The sequence below is a fragment of the Lactuca serriola genome, chromosome 4 (genome assembly GCF_051521515.1).
Source record: "Lactuca serriola cultivar US96UC23 chromosome 4, Lser_US96UC23_V15, whole genome shotgun sequence".
Taxonomy (NCBI): domain Eukaryota; kingdom Viridiplantae; phylum Streptophyta; class Magnoliopsida; order Asterales; family Asteraceae; genus Lactuca; species Lactuca serriola.
In genome coordinates, this window is record NC_136411.1 from 284,979,586 (window position 1) to 284,987,016 (window position 7,431).

The following is a 7,431-nucleotide window of genomic DNA, read 5'->3' on the forward strand; positions in this document are numbered from 1 at the left end:
CATGGGCTACACAGAGGTTCTCACCTCCGTCGCCAAGTTTAAGAAGTCCTGCCTACCGCCCCAGTGGAATGGGTTATTTACAGTTCTCTTCAAGGGACTGTCAGAGAGGAGCTCAGGATCTGACGGTGCAAGTCGTCTTTTCCTCTCGATAATGTATGGGGTGTACAACGGGATAAACCTAGACTATGGGTTTGTTCTATGGCAACAGCTAATTCAGAGCCTCTCTTCCTCATCCCGACACTCTGAGGTGTCGCTGGCCCGATTCTGGATCTTGATCACAAGATGGGCCATGGACAAGTTTAATGTTCCAACAGCCGATGGTGCATCGATGTCTTCTATTGGTACATTTCATACCAAGAAGATCATCGTATCCGATGCATCAAAATTCTCATTCATTGGCTCTATCCCGGAGTCGATGTATGCCGATGTGCCCGCCGATAGCAGACTGATCAGGACGATCAAGGAGTTTAGGCCAACTGGTCCGAGGGAACTAACACCGGACATGCTGCGATCGATTCATGATGCCGATAAACCGGTGGCCAGGGGTAAAAAGGCAGAGAAGGGGAAGCAAGTGTCCAAAGCTCCAAAGGGACCTTCTCCCAAGAAGCGAAAACAACCGAAGGCTGCTTCATCCCCACAGCCGAAAAGGAGGAAAACCCAACCGAAGCGAAAGCTCCTTATTCCCTCCTCTTCAAGCGAATCCGAAGGTGGGAGTTCGGACTCTGAAGGATCACAAGGAGACGAATCTCCTCAACGAGGCAACACACCACCTCGGTCCCCAACCCCAGAGATGGAACTTCATCAATCTCCTATTCCTTAACCTCCACCAACAATTCCTATTTCCATTCCCACCATCAACCCCACTATTCCCCCAACCTCATTCCCTATACCTCCACCTATTTTCACCACATCAACCGAAACACCACCAGTTACCGAAACCCCTCCTGTAACCGAACCACCACAAACCGAAACCCATACACAACCACCACCCGAAACTAACCCCCCCGCCCACTCAGCCTGAACCAACAAAACCAATAACACCCCTAGCTTCACCACCACCTCAATCTCCAGAAGACGCCTCCGATGGCGGTGATCAATACCTTGGTGGTGATCACATGAACTTTGATTCGGTCTACTATAGTCCGTTTCAAGTTCAGAGTGATGAGGAGGATGATGCTCCAGTGACAAAGAAGCATCTTCGTGAGCTTAACGAGAAGGTTGATCAACTTCTCGCCTCCTCTTCCAACCAGCAGTCATCTTTGTCTGAAGCTGCCCTTCAGAAGATCGTTGTCACCTTCTATAGGGCTCAACATGATTCCGTGGCCTCAGCAACTGCTGCTATCATCGCCTCCACCCGAGCCTGTGAGGCTGCGACCGAAAAAGTCGATAAACTATTCAATGACGCTTCTGTCCTGCTGCAGTCTCTGCAGGAGAGCGCCGAAGCCACTAAGACAACTCTGGAACCAGTTGTTCAACAATTGGCCAAGTTTGTCTTGACGGAGCTGTCTTCGTTCGCTACTCTCAGAAAAACTCTTAGCGACGACAACTCGGCACTCCGTGCCTCCATCGATGCCCGCATGGCAAAGCTACAAGAGGATCTTGCGGCAGAAAATTCTCTGATGGACGTCTTGGCGAGTAAGACTACCGCCCTTAAGGTCAAGAGCATGCAGCTTTCCAACTCCCAGCAACAATTGGAAGCTCTTCGATCCGAGAGGGAAGTCATAAAGACGTGTGTTTCGAATGTCCACGCAGCTCTATCAAACATCCTGGAAGCACACGACCCCATCCTTAACCACTCAGTGAGGCGTACCCTCGCTGAAAAACTCTCTCCGGCCATGGACCTTTTAAGCAAACTTGAAGGCCTACCGAGTTTCATGTCCATTCTGAAACAAGGGGGAGATGAGAAGAAAGGATCGAAACCACCTCCTTCCTCCAAAGCTACTCACACAACCGAACCACCCCAACTGGTCATGCCTCGGGTTCGGGTGTGAAGAACAAGGGCAAAAATATAGCTGAGGGAGGAGATGAAGATGAAGATGAAGATGAAGATGAAGACAGGGAGACCATTGCGGACATGTTGAAAAGAAAGAACAGTCGCAATGTTGATGACGATGCCAGTCGTGTGGCGCGTGAGGCTGAAGAAGCCGAACGAAAGCAAAAAGAAGCCCACGATCTCCTTGAGAGCCGAAAGTTGCTCTTCCCTACCTGGACCAGGGATCGTATGATAAAAGAGGCCATAGAGACTCCAAGCATACTATGGCTTGAGCCGGTGATATCATTCGACTGCAACAATTCTATCGATTCGCAGTTTGATATGCCACTGACTCGAAAGGCGTTCATCTTCCACGCCTTCTCTAACATTTTTGAAGTCCCGCATCCGAACGATGAGCTTGACAGGGAGCTCATTGACTTCTACCTGGAGGCCGCTCGCCCACAATACCTCACCTGGAGCGCCCAGAAGATTGTTAATGTCCGGGTGCTGAAGCCTTATGCCGTGGGGAGATTCACAAACGTTAAGTTCAAGCTCATCTGAGGATCTGCAAGAACTGCCCACATCATCTCCCTGGCGGATCTGCCGAATCTGAATCCTCATGACTGGATAGTCTTGTACAATATCCTGCTGACAGATGAAACCGAATATGGTCCCATCATAGACCATGTCAAAAGGATGTTGGCTTGCTACATCATGGAGGTTGCCCAAATGGATCAGGAGGTTGCCACAGTTTTTCAGAAGAAACCGAAAGCCGCACCTGTGGGATCGGCCAGTGATCTAAATCAAATGCAAATGGGCAAGATAGATCCGAGGCGAAACTCAGTGATGTTCACTAGAGCCGAAGGACAGAAATGTTTGTTCGCTTTAGCTGACAAGCACCTCTACACCATAGCTTGCTTGGAACACGTCTTATCAATCATCAAGCGGTGTAAGGAGAATTCGGCTGATGACATCAAGTACTTCAATGATATGATCAATTGGTACATCCGGTTTAGACAGACCATCCTCTCAATAACCAAGTGTCTGTTTAGCACCGTGAAGAAGAAGGTACCAGCTTTAGCTGCCGGCCCAAGTAAGAAGTAAAGGTCTCGCTCCAAATTGATGCAAAGGGGGAGATTGTTGGGCAGAAGATAGTTTTTGATGTTGCGTCTTTTGGGCTCGTTAGTTTAGCCTTGTATTCTCCGGTTTGGGCCTGTCCAACCGTGAGCCTTTTATGTAATGTATATAAGTTAAATGCTTGCATGCATATTAGGTTAAGATTGCTGAGATTATCGATATAGCGATTAATACAGAGTACAATATTTTTCTTAATCATTCTTGTAATCTTCTAATCCTCTACAGTTGATGTTCTTAATCGAGCTCTTCTGAGGATTTTATTTAATCATTCGACTCGTTTGATTCAAGCTGTTTTGTTCTTATTATTGCGTTCTTGTTATTTTACATTCATATACTTGTTCAAGATCTAATCGATCTTCATAGATTAAAAGTTGTTTTAATCCCATCAAACACATACAAAATGTGAGTTCATACCCCTGTATTTACAACGTTTTTAATGCTTTTAGGGGGAGAGTACAAGTAAAACACAAGGATTTGTGGGTTTATATACAAACATTTTCAAACAGTTTCAAAACCTTTGGAATTGAATCAAATAGAGAATTGACTTCATTTTGTATAAATATTTAGATATTTTAACCCTTTCGTACTATGTCGAGCATAAGGGTGTTTTCCTTCATACAACTAATTTGCATAAGTTTTCAGTACATTACAGAAACATACAAATAGACTATAATTGGTATAGTTTGAGAACACAACATTACTATCACTAAGTACAATACACGAAACTAGAACATACATTCAAACTATAATATGTATAGCTTGGGATACATTACACTATTTCACTAGTTCAAGAGCAATAATTAAAAACAAACATATAAACTATGGTAGATATAGTTTATGGAATACATCACTATTTTCCTGATGCAAGACATATTACTAAATAACTATTTATGTATAATTATTTTACATTACAAGTACTCTTCTACAAGGTTATACATACATTTTCAAATACAAGGGAACAATATAACACTACACGTAAACTAAATAACACATAGTTGTGAGAAACTACTTCAAATGTACCCTTCGGGGTACAGAACTAAATCCTATACAATATAACCAGAGTCTCCTGGAGGGAGAGTGTGAGATTTGTGTATAGATCTATACGGGACTGACAATCCCACATTTGAACCGTTAGCTACAGTTAGGCCGATAGGCCTGGGGTGACAAATTTCAAAACTATCAGAGGCCTGAAGAACATCGTAGAGGTCACTTGGTCATATCATGCATTGTTATATGAAATTCACAACTGTATAACTAAAACATTTGCTTACGGGATTAAAATTACTTCAATGGTTTTATTGTATTTAATGAAATACTATGATACACTACTTTACACTACAGCTGGTGGTATCCAGGCATACATACAAAGATTTTCATACAAATACAAATATAGTACACTATTTTCTAGCACAGGGTACTCTAATACAACATAGAATTATAAGGAATACTAATGAAATAGTTTATCTATTTACAATATTATATTACGTTCAGTATATAAAATATTGGATTTTCTTGTGAAACATACTAGCATTTTCAAAGTACAAAGACAAGTTTCCTATCACTAAAACATACTTATGAACTCCCCAACTTAAATGTTGATACACTTTCAAAATCACTTCTATTCTCGGGAAACCAGTAGATAGGTACACCCGTAGGATTTTGAGAAGACGTAGCAATATAGATTCTTGTCTTTTATACTTTTTTATACACTTTTGATGTCATACAAACTATGTTAAGAACGGATGTAAATACAGTATTCTATTAATACAATGGTTGGGGGTGTGATAGATTGGTATCAGAGCATTGTTTATAGTGAACTACGTATATCAAACCTTACAAGATATACAACTATAAACAATATGGGGCTGAAGTGCTCTGAACTAAAAGTATACTTTTAAAATATAAGTATTTTATAAGAAGTATGCAAGTATACATACAAACTAGAAAAGTAATATAGTAAGAATTACATAAAAGTATTTAGGATGAGTTGGAAACTACGGTTAAAGTTGAACAATTATGGTGAGAAGGGTCTTTATGGCTATGTGATCAGAGACTTTTTAGTCAGGATTACTTTTCAAGATGCATTTTTGATCGTTAAAGAACATTGATTTGTAGGAACTAAAAGTGAAGATTATCATGCAACACATCTTTCAAACCTAGAAGCAAGGTGAAACTGTATTTGAAGTTATGTGACGAATTCCATTGAAGCCTCCTCAATCAATTTGTTGCTATCTATGAACCTGCTGATGTGATCTAGAAGAATCGGTCTCTCTGAAATAATCTCTGAAGAATTTCAAAGCTGAAAGTGTTGATTTACAAGAACCTATACAAGAAGCCTTTATACCCATTGTGTGTTCAAAGTGAAATTTTGAAGGAAGTCCAACTACTAAAGATGAAGTTATTCATGTAGAAGATTCATATATACATCTTGTAGTCAAGTTGTGAAGAAATCGAGGAAAGAGTTGAAAGTCAAGATCAAATAGGAGATTGAAAAAGAAAAGAAATCTATAAACGAAGCGGGAGATTATTAGGACATAAACTTGTGGTTTATAATTTGCTTTTCATAGCTTTTAGAGTTCTCAGTCTATGTACCGAAAACTCCATGGTTACGGTGTTGTATGGACCGAAATCTCTTAATGATTTCGGTTAGCCTTGGGGATGGGCTTTGTATTAGGTCTAGGTATATATTGTTTTGATTAATACATGTAAAGGGGAGTCTATTCTTGCTATATCAAGATCTAGAGAGACAAAGAGAGAACCGAGAGCATTTTGTGCATCTTATGTAGCAGAGTATTGATTAATAATAGTGCGCATTGAAGATTCATGTTTGTGTTCTTATTCCATATTCTCGATTTGTGTTACTTACTGGATTGGGATTCCGCACCAACTCTAGTGAAGTCGATGGATACGTTAAGATTGGGTTTTACAGCTTGCCTGAAACTCGCAGGTCTGGACAACGATGCGAGAAAATCATATATCTGGAATAGATCTAGACGGTGATGATGGCGGAAAACATAGATCTGGACCATAGCTCGTAGATCTAGATGATAGTGGTGGCGGAAATCGTAAATCCGGATTGTAGAGCTTCAGATCTAAGATCATACATACCAGATCTAAAATGAAACATTATGGTAGGAGTAAATAATGGAGGTATTTGATTATGCAGGTGATCGGATGTGGAAGAGGGAGGCTCATCGGGGGTGGTAGGGTCGTCGTCAGCGGTTGTGCTGATGGTGGTTTGCATCACAGGTGGTAGAAGGAGATAAGAGACATAAGAGACAGGGGTGTTTTCTTGGACAATATTGAAAGAAGAGAGTAATCTATTTCGTATTAGATCTAAGTTTATCAGATGTGAGTTTAGATCTGCTGGAATAAAATATGAAATTAGGTTTAACTTTTGTATTATTTACAATAATGCCATTCCTTTTTTGGATATTGATAGACAAAAATGATTCTTAATATTTTTTTGTTTTTATTTGAACATTTACCTCTATATATATATATATATATATATATATATATATATATATATATATATATATATATATATATATATATATATATATATATATATATATATATATATATATATTATATATATATATATATATGATGCTTGCGAAAAACTTTGTGGTATCTGTCTATTTAGATTTTCGTCTTTTTATTGTATGCTACATTCAACTGGTTACTATTTTGTTCTATGTTATAGTTGACACACGAAACATTTAAATGACAAATGATTGATAATGAAAAGGTTGACTAATTCCAAAGTCAAACGCCTTATCCCTCACTTGTGGACAATGAGAAAAGATATTCCATGCACATTGGTTATTAGATATTTAAAAATTAAAAAGAATTTAAGATATAATAATTATATTATAGTAAACCCCATTATAATATTTCATTAATACATTTCACATGAGATCTAAAGTGTGTTTTAATATTGTTCCGTTTGTATTAAGATTGAAGTGTAAATTACAGTTTTTGCTTTTATTTTGTAGTATTGGTATATTTTCAATTTTTACATGTCATTATGGTAAGCAGCACATCATTGGTTATTGGTCTATGAAAAAAGTCCATGTTATTTTTTCTAATATTATTTTCTTTAAACCGATATATATATATATATATATATATATATATATATATATATATATATATATATATATATATATATATATATATATATATATATATATATATATATATATATATATAACAGACAACCATTCCACCCCATTAGGAATGACAAAAAAGCACAAACCCAACGGGGAAACTTGAAACCCGATCATTTCTGGTCGGGTAATGAGTCGTTGTCGGCT